The sequence below is a fragment of the Magnolia sinica genome, chromosome 6 (genome assembly GCF_029962835.1).
Source record: "Magnolia sinica isolate HGM2019 chromosome 6, MsV1, whole genome shotgun sequence".
Lineage (NCBI taxonomy): Eukaryota > Viridiplantae > Streptophyta > Magnoliopsida > Magnoliales > Magnoliaceae > Magnolia > Magnolia sinica.
Genome location: NC_080578.1, coordinates 79864299 through 79881090, shown reverse-complemented (window position 1 = coordinate 79881090; position 16792 = coordinate 79864299). Strand labels below are relative to the sequence as shown.

At 37.2% G+C, this 16792-nt stretch overlaps 1 non-coding gene across 1 annotated transcript; it reads right to left on the bottom strand.

Annotated features, from left to right (window-relative positions):
• Positions 1-16424: 16424 nt before the first annotated feature.
• On the bottom strand, positions 16425-16531 carry LOC131250261 (small nucleolar RNA R71). The gene has a single exon (XR_009173187.1). It is a non-coding gene; the product is annotated as a small nucleolar RNA R71 (small nucleolar RNA).
• Positions 16532-16792: the final 261 nt, after the last annotated feature.

Here is a 16792-nt window from a genome sequence, read left to right as displayed (position 1 = left end):
GAAGACAGTTGCAAAGTTGGTAGGGTATGTGGATTCAGACTATGTAAGCAGTGTGAATTCTAGAAAATTAACTTCAGGTTATTCGTTTGTACAAGCAGGTAGAGTAATTAGTTAGATGTCAAAGTTTCAATCTGTAGTGGCTCTTTCCACGATCAAAGCAGAGTATATGGCAGTGATAGAAGCATTCAAAGAAGATGTTTGGTTGAAAGGCATGATAAATTAGTTGGGGGTTCAGCAAGAAGTCATACCAATTAATTGTTATAGTAAGAGTGCTATCAATTTGGCCAAAAACTCCCTTTTATCATTTACATATGAAACACATTGATGTTCGTCACCATTTCATCCGACAGGTGCTTAAGGAATGAGGTTGACTCTAGAGAAGATTCATACCAGCGTGAATCTGGCAGACATACTCGCCAAGGTGGTTCCTACAGAGAAGTTCATATTCTGTGCAACTTCTCTGAGCTTGAAAATGGGGTACAAGGATGACAGAGCGAGCACGAGAAGCATTGATGGAGCTATAATGCAAGGTAAAGATAAGAGAGGATGATAAGAAGCTACATATTTGATGATTGAAGACATTGTGGAGATTGTTGTATTTGATGTCTTAAATCTTGTCAGATACAGGGCCTGTCAATGCCATCGATAGACTGTTCGATGTCACCTTTGATGGCATCAAACAGTGCATGATCCCATCGAGATTTTTTGGATTTTCTCCAGTTGGTCGCTGAACTTTCAGGGTATCTTTTCGATACCATCGAAGGGTGTTCGATGACATCGAAGGAGATGTTCGATGCCATCGAACATATCTTGATGCAATCGAGAATTTTTAAAAAATCATGTTTTGTCTCTGGACAGTTGAGATGTTATTTCGATAACATTGATGTGTCTTCAATGCCATCGAAGGATTAGTCTCGATGACATTAAAGATTGTTCGATGCCATTGACAAATACCATGTAGATTTTATGCAGAATAGTGATTTTGTAGGATTTATTTCCGATTTCATTTGGGATTCTTCCATAGGCTATATATGTGTGTGTGTGTGTGTGTGTGTGTGTGAAAAGGTACTATGCGCTCGACCTCACAAGTCCGTCCCATGAGGTCGAGCTGTGTGGGCCTCACCATGATGTGTTTCGAAAATCTACCCCATCTGTCAGATGCACCATTCCATCGTGGGCCTAGGTCTCAAAAATCAAGTGAATCTGTGACTTGTGTGGGCCACACCACATACAGAAGTGGAGAGGGGACGTGCCCCATTAAAACATTCATAACCATTTTTTGGGCCCACCGAGATGTGGTTTGCAAATCTAGCCCATCCATTATGTGTGTCCCACTTGGATGAGGGTTCAGACCAAGTTTCAGACGGATAAAAATTTTAGGTAGGCCCTACCAAGTGCTTTTATATGTTTTAACGGTGTCTTCACATGATTTTAGATGGTATGGCCCACCTGAGTTCCGTATACGGCTGATTTTTGGGATATCCCATAATTTAAAGGGGACCCATCAAATGCATAGTGTTGATGGTCTACACGCATCACGGTGGGGCCCACATAGCTCGACCTCACGGGAGCTTATCATGAGGTCGAGCGCATAGTACCTTTTCCCTATATATATATATATTATGTATATATATTATGTATGTATGGGTGTAAATAGGATTGGAAAGTATTCAAAGGGTTTTCTAATTGTTCTAGGGTTTCAAGGGTGTGACAAGGGTGAGATTCGAGGTTGTTTGAATCGGGTAAGCTCTTCCTTTGCAATTTTTTACTTTCATAGTGATCATCCGTCGCTTTGTGCCGTGGTTTTTTTCTCGCAAGGGTTTTTTTACATTAAAATCTCTGTGTGCTCTTTGTGTTTGCTTGGTGTGATTGGATTATTTCTTTTGATTCTACTCTGCGTGCTTCCAAAGTCCCCCAACACATATCACATTTCCAAATAAGACTTATTCTTTATAAACTCAGTACATTTTACCCTTATTTCACGAGTGTTTTAGAGAATGACTCATTCTCATAAGAAGTAACATGACTTCCACACTTATATAAGTGAGTCCATCAAGAATGTACCTGTAAGTAACTATACATTTCATTAAATTATAGCTATAAATCTCATTAAAGACAAAGTCCAATCTCTTTCGCTATATGTTATAGCATTGTCACACCATAAGAATGGAGCCCTTAGTTATCTTATGTAATATTGTTATCAAATCACTCAAATATAACTTGTTTTTACTCAATATTTAATTATAAGGTTGGGTTCCCATTATTGATGATTTAATTTATATGGGCCTAAGCCACATTCCCATCAATGTATTCATCACCAACTCTCTTGATAGAGCTTTAGTTAGTGAATCTGTAAATTTGTCCTTGGACCTTATAAAGTCAATTGCAATTACTTCGCTCTTGAGTAATTGTTTGACTAAGTTATGTCTCAGATGTAAGTTTCTGTATTTTCTATTATAAGTCTAATTCTTTACATTTACTATTATGGTTAGGCAATCATAGTGCATGGTTATAGCTGCCACAGGATTATCCAATAAAGGTATATTTATGAGCATATTCTTTAGCTATTTTTCTTATTCTCTAGCTATTGCTAGAGCAATGAATTCATACTCTATAATGGACCGAGATATACAAGATTGTATTTAAAAAAAAAAAAATTCAGCCCCACCTAGAGTGAAAATAAATCCATACATGGACTTGGACGTAATCAAATATAAAACCTAGTTAGCGTCACTATATCTTTCTTATAGAATGAAAAATCTATTATATTGAAAACAATAATCCCAGGCCTTCTTCAAATACCTTAATACTCTAGAAATGACATCCTAATATTCTTGTCATGCGTTACTTATAAATCTACTGAATTTACCAATGACATATATTATATTAAGTTTAGTATAATTCATTAGGTACATAAAATGACTCATTATGTTAAAGTATTTAAGTCAAGATATAGTATCTTTCTCATTTTTAACTAATTTTAAATGAGGATCTAAAAGAGTTTTTAGAGGAGAACAGTCTAAGCAGTTGTATTCTTCAAGATCTTTTCAGCATAGTAAGTTAGGATAATGTAATACCATAGAAATTTCTACTAATCTTAATTCCTAAGAATTACATCTGCCTCTCTTAAGTCCTTCATATCAGAATGAGATGATAAAATGACATTGTCTTAATTATAATTTTAAAATTAGTACAAAAAATTAACATGTCATCCATATACAAGCATATTATAACACAAACATGCTTAATATATTTATTATATATGCATTTATCATATTCATTAATTACAACACCATTAGATAGTAAAACTTTGTTAAATTTTTCGTGGCACTGCTTTGGATACTATTTAATACCATACATTGATTTAATTAACTTATATACTTTCAATATTCAGAAATGATAGAACATTTGGATTGATTTAGATAAATTTTCTCTTCTAATTTACCATAAAAAATGCAGTTTAACATACATTTGACAAACTGTAAAGTTATGAATAAAAGTGATTATAATTAATACACAAAAAATAATAATTTTTATAACATGAGAGTATTTATCAAAAATGTCAATTTCTTCCTTTTTCTTATACACCTTGGCCATTATTATAGCCTTAAATTTCTTTATAAACAAATCAGATCAAAATTTCTTTTTAATATTAATTTGTTTCAGATTGTTTTAATACGTTTGGGTAGGTCTACTAGTTCTTAAGTGTAGTTATGTAAGATAGAATCCATCTCATTATAGATAACTTCTTTTCAAAAAGTTGAATCTGCCAATTTTATCGCTTATTCAAAGGTAGAATGATTATCTTTAACTAGGTACGTCTCAAAATAAATAAATAATCATTAGCTCCAAATTTTAAATTTTATAGCAAAAATTAAAAATATATATATGAATTTTCTTCAAAAGCACTGTGTGTGTGGTAACATGCTATTTTTATGAGAAAATTCAAAAACATTTAATCAAAATACATCCTAAAAGAATTGGAATATAGAAATTCGATTACAGTATTAACTTGTATATTACTGTGGGATCTTAACATTAAGAATTTACATGCCTTATTATTTTGTGCATATCCAATAAATGTACAATCAATAATTTTATCTTTAATTTTTTTTTTAAAGGATGTGGTAAACTTACTTAGGCTAGACACCTTAACACTTTGAAATATTTTAGATTTAGCGGCTTATTTCTCCATAACTTATACGAAGTTTTTTCAGAATGTTATGACGTACACGATTTCAAATATAGCACACAAACAAGATAGCTTCTCCCCACATATTAACAGGTAAAATCAGAATTCGAGAACATAGAATTAAAGATATCTATTAAAGTCTTATTTTTTTTCTTTTAGCTATACCATTTTGTTGGGGAAAGTAGGGAACTATAACTTCATGTATAATCTCCTTAGACTCATAGAAATATGTGAAAGTATTACAAGTGTATTCTCCACCTCTATATGATCTAATAAACTTAATATTTCTATTTAATTAATTTATACTTCATTGTTTAAAACTATAAATTTGGAAAATACCTCCTCCACCGAGTCCCATCACGGCCCGATTTACTTCTAGAGAAATCATTTATGAAACTAATGAAATATATTTTTCCTCGAGTTTCTATGTTCCTTAAATCATGTACATCACTATGTGTTAATTCTAATAACATATAATTCATTTCTACTTATTTGAAAGAAATTCTACTGCTCTTTAAAAGTAAAACAAATTTTACATTTATGTTTATCTACTTTTTTTTTTTACTTTAAGAATCAAACCAATGTTTATTATATTATTAATAAAGGAACAATTAACATGTCCTAATCTATCATGCCATATATTTAAAGATTCAAGGAGATACACAGAAGAACAAGATACATCATCATTTATGACATTTGGTTTAAATATTTCATATTCATTATATAGTCCTTGCAAACAAAAGTACCATTCTTAGATATTACAAATTGTCTAGACTCAAAAACCCATTGAAAATCATTTTTATCAATTATAGAACCAGATGTTATTTGTTAAGATTTTTCTTGATAAAAGTTTTAAGCTTACTTTTTCTTTACCTATAACCTTAATTTTTATATATTTTCTCATGGAGATTTTCACACTATTTTCTACTTTCTTGTAGGTTGTAAATAAACTATGGTTGGAGCAAAGATGTTTGGTGACACTTGCATTAATCCACCAACCATTTAGATTGGTAATGATAAGAGCTTTTGTAACGACACCAAAGAATTCTTTCATGATGTGATATTGAGGTTTCTTTTTATTGCCTCCTTTCCAATTTTGACATTCTTTAGTGAAATGGCCAAGCTTTTCCCAAACATAACTATTAGCATTTTTTTTCTTTATTGTTATCTATCTTTTTATTTTTATAACGAAAATTCTTCGTTTTAGATACATCAAGTTTACTATTCTCATTTTTAAAAATATTTTAAACTAAATGTGCCTAAAAAATATTCTCTAATTGAAAAGTCTGTTTATCATGATATCGTACTTCCTCTTCTATTTGAATATATAGTATGAGATCATTTAATTTCATTTATATTCTCTTATATTTAAGAGAGTTCTTGTATTCTTTCCACAAATTTGGAAGTTTTTTTTATACTAATGATAGATTAAAATGCCTAATTAATCATCATAACTTCAGATAAAATCATATGCATGATCTTTTGTACGTCATGTACTTGATCCACCACTGGTTTATCATCAGCCATTTTCAAGTCTAAATAATGACTCACAACATGTTTTTTAGAACCTACATCTTCACTTTTAAGATTCCTTTCTAAATGATTACATAATTCCTTCGCAGAAGTGTTATAACAATATACATCATAATTGTTATTAGTCATCACAGTAAGTATATAATTTTGACATAAATAATAATTTTCTATCCATTTGGTTCTTTCAACAGAGGCTATATATATATATATATATATATATATATATATATATATATAAAGATGGAATCATATTTTTAATTACATAAATAAGCTTCAGAATTGTCAGATAAAATTTCATCATCATTTGTCAATTCTTAAAGCTTGTTTATTAGACATCTCAATCTCAGAAGATTCCAGAATAGATGTTATAATAGATCCAGATAATAATGATGAAAATAAATCTGTCTTTAATTTTTTAAAAGAAAAATAAGAGATAAAATGAAATTTGTGATAAATTGATTACATTGATTTGAGAAATAACTACACAATACAATAAGTGAAAATAAATAAATCACACAATTTAATAATGATAAAAGTAGGAGAACTAAAAGCACGTTGCTCATTGTCTTAAAGACCGATTCACCCCCACCATATGATGTGTTGGTTCGCAGATCCTCTATCTTTGAGATACAACAATCCTCTTCTTGATGAATGATTCATATTATGTGCATGATCGATCCAAACCTCCACGAACATAACATGTTTTGTATTGCCCAAAGAAACTAAAAAATAATAATAATTAAAGAAAAGTGATTGTTGTAAAAAAAAAAAAAATCAAAATAAGGATTATTGTGTTTCTTGAAACTTGAAAGAATTGGTTTACGTAAAGCTTGATCACTAAGGCGAGAGTGGAGAAAATTTTTTAAAGTCGAAATTCAATTTCAATTTTGAAATTTGAGAGCCAACAATTGGAACCGTTGGAAGACTTGGTAAATTCTTATCATGTGGCATAATGAGAAGAGTTGTGTGGAGAATAGTTAATCTCCTTATGATATGTACATATATTTTTTAAAATTTGAATTAAAAAAATTAAGATTTAAACAAAAATGTCAAGGTAGAAGCCCAAGCCCACACCCACATGCCATGTCCCGACCCAGCCTAATATCACGCCCCAGACTCAGCAACCGGACTCACAAGGAACTCGATAGCCAGTTCTGATCACAACAGCCTCCGTAGTACCCCATTCTCAGCTCCTGAGGCAGGTTCCGATCCTAGGATCCCATAAGGAGGATTTGTATAACCGAATAACCATTTCCAATACGGGCATACCCAAGATCACAGCAAGTAAAATCTCAAAAATGACAAAGGAGCACATAGCAAAATTCACTATGAATTTGAACTTTTACAAGCTTTCATAAGGTCCAAAGGGACATACATAAGATAGTAAAAGAAGGAGAGAAAGGTCAGCAACACCGGGGTCCTTAAGCTCAACTCTAATCCAAGCTCTGCCGCTACGACGCCTGCCTAGGATCTCCTACATGCATCAATCGTGCATAAGCTTATAGAAGCTTAGAAGGTAGTGAAAGTGTGTGACAATAGTGCGCAGAAGAATAATAGGAGGTACAGGAAGGGAAAATATGCTCAATGACAATATCACCAGCTTTACCAAGGCTTATCAAGAATACGATGCAATGAGTACTGGGTGCCTTACCAAGGCGATGCATAAAGGGGCTTATATAGCCGATGCGAATGCGATGCAAAGTAATGCCAGTGCTCATATCCAATTCACCTATCAAGTACATTTCCAATCATAAAGAAATCACTGAGGTCCATTACACTGTTGGATGAGTGCAGCTTTACAAACTCCGCACAGTCAAATGAGCGTAAGAGACCTCACTACCCACCTGTAGACAACCAATCACCAGCAAGCCCTGATGATAGCAAACCTATTTACGAGCTAGTCAAACTCAGCCTATCAATGCCTCCTTACATCAAGCGAGTAAGGCCACACCCCTACCCAACCGACTACACGACAGTGGGAGTCGTGGTCTAATGGTATAAGGCCCTCGTGCGCTCATAGTTCCACTCGGTCATGGGGGTAGATCCTTGTTACCATGAAAGTTTTAGAAATTTCACCCATGGGCATCATATGCACCCGGTATGCTCAAGTAATATTTTCGGTGTCCACACTACGACCATCCACAAACGTCTCTGTGGAGACAGGCCCTGATGAAGTAAGGGCGGTATCATCATGAAATGCGATGCTAATGCACAAGTCACACATATAGATCATGCACAAGTTTCAGGCACTCACTATGCACAAGTGAAGAAACTTCATCCCTCTATAACCACCGCACAATGCAATTAATTCACACAAATGATGCATATAGGTCACAATAATGTACGTGCACTACCTGTAGAATATATTCCTCCTTCCCAAGGAGGGACAAGGTCTAGATACATAGACATGTACTTTAAGTAAAAGTGAAGTCCTCTAGTGAGGGCCCAATACTTTGGGATGACGTACAAGCTGAGAGAGTCATAAAGCCTAAAGGAGGAAACGGTCCTAATAAGGTCCAAGGTGGGCCTTCAACCACCTATAATGGCCCTATGGGCCTACCTTAGGGCCACCAAGGAGGACATATAACTTCGACTGGGTCCCAAAAGGTAGCCCGCTACCTACACGTATATAAAGCAAAGCCCAAGGCCTAAATAATCCATGGCCTGGTGGGCTATACACTAAGCCCAATACTTAGGCATCATGGTGGGCCCTTAAACAAGATTTGGGCCCAACCATAAATGTCATGAGTTCACTCATTGTGGTGGGCCTAATAGGCAGCCTATTATTCCAACATATAGGTGATCCTTATATTTAAGACAAGTAAGTTGGGCCTCACATTTCAGCCCAAGTATGGGTTTATTTTGACGGGCAAGCAAGGGCTCAATTACTTGAGTATTTGGCCATAAAATACATCATAATGGCATAATAATATAGGCCCCAAGGGTCCAATGGGCCTATCAAAAGTTTCAAGACAATGGGCCTAGGAAAACTTAATAAATAACTAAGAAGACTAGTACAATAAAAACTCAATTGGAATGGCCTTAAATATGCACTAATTAAGCCCAAAATCTAATTGAAAATAAGGCAAGATATGTGTAATAATATCTCTAAATTTGGTGGACCATGCTGCCCCAAAACATCCATTTATGGGGTAGCAACCATGGGCCTATTGCTGAAATTTTAGCCCACCCATAATCTAGCATTGCTGGAAATTCAAAAAATAATTAAATTATTGTTTATTTTAATTTCTGGTGACCCATACATGTCACAGGGGGGTCCACCAGATGAATGGAGTGAATTTAACACATAACTCAGATGGGCCATGCTGTTGGACTGGACGTCCAGCAGCAGCCCAATGGGCTAGGCGTCTCATGTGTAGGCAGGCCTGGGTATTTGGCCCCAAAAACTCATCCAATGAGCCCCAATTGAATACTGAAGGGGAGGATGATCAAGTCCCGTATGGACCCCACATGGATGAATGGTGGGATATAAAATACACTAAGGTGGGCCCACAAAGTAGCTTGGACAGCCAGCCAAGGCTGGATGCCCCAGTCTAGGCGTCCCAGCTGGTGGGCCATTCCAAGCTGCACCACGGTCGGTACAGGGGTCCATTGGCCCTAACAATTCACAGGGTGGTCCCTCCATGGGTAGGCTATACCTCCACAAAATTTCATAATTTTTGGATACTCAAAAGTATTTTAATTAAATTCAGAATTACAGTCTGTCTAGAGTGAAATGTTGTTCTCCATGCAATGTCATCCTTTAAGGTAGGCCCAAACTTCATATAGGAGGGGAAAATAGATGTTTAGTATTTTTCTCATAAAATAAAGCAAGGTGGGGTCCACAAAATTGGCCCACCCCTTAGAAAATCATGCTGAAAAGTTTTGTTTTCCCTCCATACATGTGGGCTGGACGGTCCAACAAGGTGGACCGCCCACCTCTATGGGCCTCCTGTTTTGGGTGCCATCTGAGGTGTGATCTATCACACCTCAAGGTGGGGTCCACACCTTCATATAACACCCCACAATCATAAAGAAATAGTGGAAAACAAGATCCAAAATTTATACCAAACATTGACTAAAACGGTCTATGTAACAGTCCAGATTTTTGGACAGCAATACATGGCTGGATATATCAACTTATATCTCAATAATTTTAGCAATTAAAAGGGTGTGTGGCCTTCCTTAGTGGGCCTCGCACATGTCCAGATCATGAACTTGGTCTAGGACACTTGCATGCATTTATTAAAGTGCCCAAGAATCATGGGATTGGGTGATAGGGGCGTCCCACCTTGCTGGATTTTTGGGACATCTTAGGCCCACCAAGTGGGCCACACACACATCATCATCCACACATCAGATAAAAGAGAAAAAGAAAAAGGTAATCCGGCCATGGGGTAGGGCCCCGCCACTAATGGGCCCTCCTAAGAATCAATCTCATACATACAACTATGTAAATTGTACATGCAACAATAAACCAATTCATGCATGATCCATAACTAAAATGGGTGGTTGAGATGCCATCCCAACATGACTTCTAGGGTCTAGATGACCTTGAAATGAAATAGATAATACAATACATCATGATGGGACCATCATGTATCATGATATGCATGTAGGATGGGCTAAAGGGCCACATCCATGGGGTCAAATGGGATCCCCACCATGGATTGGTGGGTCCCATATGATCCATATATGAAGAAAAGAGAAGATTAAAGGTTAGGAAAGAAAATCAAAATTTATATTCACCCACATGCAAAGCAAGCCTCCAAATTCCTACACCATGAAGGTCTTGTGTAATATCCTGGATTTTTCACTGTTTTGAATTTTCAAAAATCCTTGAAATTTTCTTTTGTAATTAGCTTATAATATCACCTACTGACCACTAGCACTCAATGTTAGTTGTACACAATTGGTACCAGTAAAGAACTGCACAAGTCCGATTTATCAGCCGTAGGAATCCAACGAATCCGCTCGGATTTTGACTAATAGACCAAATCAACCACATTACTCCTTTAACATAAAACTGACAGTTCAGAGTAATCATGACCTAATCTTTACTTTTACTAATTATAAATAGGCCACACTATGAACATAGTTAATCCAAACCCTAATCATTGCCCATAAGAAATCTCACTACCAAATTCATTCAAAAAATATCCTAATTCTCCGAATAAGCTTTAGACCGCTCATTGGTTTGCCACTAGTTCCAAAATTATAGAGTCATGTCCGTCTTACTGGGCTTAACGTCCATCGTGGGAGTCAGACCTAGGTGGTGCCCAGAACCGCTCAACTTGAGCCGAAGGACGAGTACATGAGAAGTACATATACCCTAAAGAAAGGAGCTATAACTTAAGTGAATTGGGTCGTCCAATCTTATGCAAAGTTGATGATTTCGAACCATCAGTTTACGACCAAACTTCACACATGGGGTAAGGATATTTCACTACTCATATCCGTATAGTTGCGGTCCCGATCGACCATCAGTGACCATTAAACAGACTTCTAATCGTATCTATTAATTGGCACATCCAAATAGCGGGCCGATCATATTCATATGTAGATCATCATTAAGGTTAACCATCCTACAGTGTATATCGACTTGTATACCCCATAGTGGGCCCTAGAGGCTAGAAAAACCCTCTCATAGGGTTAGTATAATAAAAACCCAACACTTGGGGCCATTTGCACCAAATCTAGCATTATAAAAGGGGCTTTTTTGGGGCACCCCTCTCCCCATACGAATTTGCCCTAGAGAAAGGAAAGAGAGAAGAGAGAAAAGGGTGAAAGAAGAAAGGAAGAAGAGAGGAAGGGAAAGTGTAGAAGGGGAGAAACTGAACCATAGATCGAGGTGGGGCCCAAGGGAGTCCGATTATTGCAACTCAACACCTCTTCCTCAACAAATCCTTCACCCACAACCGGAAGGACCCCTCTCCGCCGATTGAGTAAGTAAATCCCTCATCTCTTAGAAACCCCTCATGTTGAGGGTGGATTTGCATGAGATTCTAACATGCAAGTCACTGTCTTAGGATTCTGGCCGATCAACACCGAGTTCGGTGCTCCTAGGTCGTTTTCTAAGCCTTCAACAATCCATAGGTGTGGACTATTGTTCTTAGGTGGATTAGCACCAATTTTAATATGAAACTAATGATTTTGCTTGTTGGGTGACGTATTTGGGTACTCTAACAAAACCTAGACAAGACCTTACACTTTAGATCCTCCCCAAATCAACGTGGAATGATGATGAAATGCTTATTGTTTCTCAAACAATGATTGGGTATGCTAATGATGATTGCTTGTACATTCCTTGCTCGATTTATATATGATGTTTCCCCCATAACATGTTTGGTGCGCTAACCCTTGTGTATATTTTGGTATTAGGAGATATATGAAATGCTTGCCTTCCTTACTAACCCACACAATACTTGCACCTTTATTCATGATACTGTTAGTATTTGCTTTGTAGAAAAATCTGGATTCTATGTTAGGAAATATGAATACATGCTATTACTTATGCTAGTTGATAACCTTGACTGTTGACATGTTATGATCTACCATCAAGCCCTTAGTTGGTTAGAAATCTGAGGAGATAGATGGAAGTCCCGTTGGTAGGACTATCCTGAGATTAAACCCGTGGATTTGGGCGGGTGTGTATGGGCAACAGTAGTTCGAGTACATGGGTCGCTCGTACCCGACGTCGTCTGTCACGTGCTTGCCTGAACTCTTACGGTCTAGCCTACTTACTAACCAACCTTGTATGTTAACCCTATTTGCTCACATATGTAAGGAACTTAGAATACTCTTCAACCATTGTAGCACATTGCTAACTATTTGGAGCCAATCCACCGACTCGTGAGCTGAGCATGGTGGAATGGGACACTGTGTCCGAGCTGTCAGCCTACGCTGGGGTGACGAGCCTCCCCGTAGTGATCGCGAGCGATCCCTATTCTCAGCACTCCCCATGTGCTTGAAGTCGGGCATGGGGAACTCAACGGGATCAAGGATCGCGGAGCCCTGGCCTCGCACGTTAAGGGGCCTTAGCCCCTCAACTAGTTGAGGGCATTGATACGTGGGGTGTATCAGTTTCCCCAACCTACTGGTTGAATGGAACTAATTAAGAACTCGGCTAACACTACGATCGCATTGCACTAGCTAGGTTGGTGACTCGGCAATCAAAGTCGCGATGAGGGAGTGTTGTTCATACGCAATCGTTAGACGGAGTCGCTTGAGGGAGTGTTGTGGCGAGGGCATGCATCATATCATCTATCATGCATACGCATTAACTAGATTAGTTAGGTATTTATGAATGCTTGTCTTTCATTAAATTCATAATATAATTGATGCTTGATTACAACTTAAGGTTAATAGCACCCACTGAGTTGATCACTCACTCTCACTCTAGGACAGTGTTTCAAAACACCAACCAGACTCTCCCATAGATGCAGGTGACTATTGAGGGTCAAATATTATATATTAGACCCCATTTATTACCGGATTTTACGAACATGATACTGTTTAATGGCCTGTTTTAATCATATTCATGTTGCAAGGTGAATCTAGGAGTTTGGACTGAAAAGGGTGCTAAATGCATAGATTTGACGCTCCAAAATAACCAAGGCAAGGGACAGACCTAGGGGACTGAAATCGATGGATGTACACGCCCAAGACTCGAGAAAATCGAGAAATTGAAGCTCAAATGGTCTGAATGACGTCCAAATGCAAGATCACGGGGTTTTTGCTATCTGTTTAGCTCAAAACTTCATACATGGCATGAGGACTATAAATGAACCGTACATGTCAAATTTCAGCCATTGGATCCCTGTAGAAGTGGTCCAACGGGTATATTAGCTCATAAATCTCAATCTGAGGTCCACCTGATCTTTAGGATATGTTTTAAGTTTGGTCTCAATACCTTAATTTAGATGATAAAGGGAATAGACGGATTAGATTTCTCAAAATATCAAGGTGGAACCCACTTTACACAGTGTGTGTGCACAGCACACATGCATTGGATGTGCACCGAGCCAGTGAAGTGGGTCAACATGGTGTTGACCGACTACAATTCAAAAAACGGCAGTTGTCGTTCTCTGTTTTGAAACAGAGCTTGCGGTTGGGGTGATAAGTGGGCCACCACCTTCGATTAAGCGATCAATCCGGACCGTCCATTCGTTCCATAAGGTTAAACCGACCGTACAAAGGAAGTTCTTCCAACCCATGCTCGCATACAGAGGAAAATACTGTTCAAACGCAGGTTGGATGACAAAATGAAAAATCAAGTGCGCCACGTCAGAAGTAATTCAAAACCATACATATCTGACTGGTTTTTTCTTGTGATTCTAATGGACGGTGTGGATTTCCCATTAGAATTGGATCATGGGTCCCACTGACACCACCGACTCCAACAGCGTAATCAATACATAGGATGTGCGTCCGGAAGTCGCCGGTTTTCATGGCTGCTTGTGCGTCCATGTCGGTGATCGGACCTGCGATCTGAACCGTCCATAAGCTCCAAAAGTTGGGACCATCTCCATCCATGAAGGCAGAATCAAAGGCAAGTTCTCACCATCCGAATACACAAGCTATTCGCACGCGTTGCGTAAACAAATCCGGAAGTTTCTAAACATGCCTTGCTACATAAACTTTTCGAAATTTGTTGTTGTGCGCAACTGGACAAGTTTCCACCGACTCTTTCTATGCATTCCAGCACATCTCTCCACCGCCTGCATTGCCTAGAAGAAAGAGAGAGAGAAGACGTGAGAGGATCCATCCGGTGACGTCTAGAAGAGAGTTTTATATTTTTCTAGTTTATTAGTTTTCTTATGTTTCTTTAGAGATCTAACCCATTCATGTCGGGCTAAACCTCTTAGCTAGGGCTAAGAGGTGAAGCTTGTGGTGTGATGGGAATGATTCTACAGCTCTGATTCATGTTGATGAACCTTTTGTTTGATTCTAGTTTAATTATATGGAATGCTTTTAGTTTTTTTTAATGGTTTGTTGTGACTAAAATTACAATAGACCTGCGATAGCTTTGAGCATGTTCTTAGCATTATAGGGTTTATGAATTTGGGAACCCTGTTGTTCACCATCGTCTCCTGGGCATGGTTGGATGACAGAATCCTTCCTAACATTCATACATCTCTCAGATTGGTTGTGGATTGGTTTAATTCTGTTGTTTATCTTGTCTCATGGGCATGGTTTGGTGATGGAATCCATTCTAATTTACATCCGTCTTATCTTGTGAAAACTAAATAAAATGAAGTTCAAATTGTGCTTTAGTGATATATCTTCCAACTGGATGAAGATGGGACTCGAAGTCCAGTTGTGTCCTTGAATCAAGCGTAGATCTCCCTGATCTCTACAAGTGGATCCTTGGCACCCTAGTTTTTTACCTCTGAATTCTTTAAGTTTTAAATTAATATTTTACAATTATTTCTTCAATTCTATTCGATTTAGATTACATCTTAGTCTAGTTTTAGTTCTGGTTATTTTCAGATTATGTATAGGTTTCAGTCCCTTAGGATTCGACCTCGGTCTCACCGAGTTTATTACTACATCACAACCCTATACTTGGGGAGTGAACAAGTTTTTGGCATCGTTGCCGGGGATTGACGGTTACGTTTTTCTGAGATTAACTAGGTTTAAGATTAGTTTAAGATTAAGATTTTCTAATTTTATGTTAGAATTTTTTCTGTTTTTAAAAACTAATCTGTTTTCCTGTTTTGTAGGACTTTGACATCCATATTTTAAATTGGTAATATCTTTCTAATTTTTTAGTCTTTCTTTTTTCTATTTTAGATTAGGTTTTATCTTTAGAAACTTTCTAATTCTAGGATTTCTTCTAATTTAGAAATTAATTGTCTTTCTATTTTAGGTTTAGAAATTTCCTAATTTGTTTTTAGAAACTTTCTATTTTTCCTTTTAGAAAATTTTCTTTTCTTTAGAAAATAGTTTACTCTAGGATTTCCTGCTATTTCTAGACTTTCTATCCGTAGAAATTAACTTGGTTTGTTTTGTTTTGCAGGTTCTTAATTTAGGACTTCTAATTTGGTAACTTCCTTCCAACTATTTTCTCTTATTTTCTAGATTTGTATTTCTTCCTTTCTTTTAGATATAGGTTTAGAATTTGAATTGAGGGTTGCCAGTGTTTCATGCCCAAGTGGGTTCGTGACAACACTTCACGTCTCAAGGAGGATTGGTTGAGGGGTTATCTATCCATCGCAGGATTAGACACCACTTGAGATCCTCAGAGTTAACTAAGGTTATGGCCGCAAATCAACCTCTTCTACCCCAACCTAGGGTGGAGGACATCCAGGATGAGAATGAGGTACATCAAGCACCCCCACCTCGTACTTTACGAGATTATTTACAATAGGTGGGGGTGAGTATGTCCTCATGCATGGTTTTTTCTGAAAATACGGGACATAAGAATATCAAGCCAGGGGTGATTCAACTCCTTCCAAAGTTTCATGGGCTTGAATCTGAAAATCCGTATCTACACTTGAAAGAGTTTGATGAAATCATAGCCACTTTATACTTTCTTAACGTCTCTGAGGGCACGGTCAGGCTGAAACTCTTTCCCTTTTCTTTGAAAGAGAAAGCTAAGACGTGGTTATATTCACTATGTCCTCGATCTATTGGCACATAGAATGACATGACAAGGGAGTTTATAAAGAAATTTTTTTCATATCACAAAACGAACACCCTTAGAAAGTCAATTATGAACTTTGCCCAAAAGGAGGATGAAACATTCTTCCAATGTTGGGAGCGGTTCAAGGACCTTGTCAGCTCATGCCCACAACACGGATTTGAAACGTGGCACATTACACACTTTTTCTATGATGGACTGACATCTTCCACGCGTCAATAGGTCGAGACAATGTGCAATGGAGAATTTATGAATAAAAATGTCAATGATGTGTGGGATTACTTGGATAGACTTGCTGAAAACACACAAACATGGGACATATACCCAAAATCAAATACCTCTTCTAGGCCTACTCAATCAATGGAAATGGACGGAGTATACCTTCTAAAAGAGGATGATGATCTCAATTCTAAAGTGGTTAA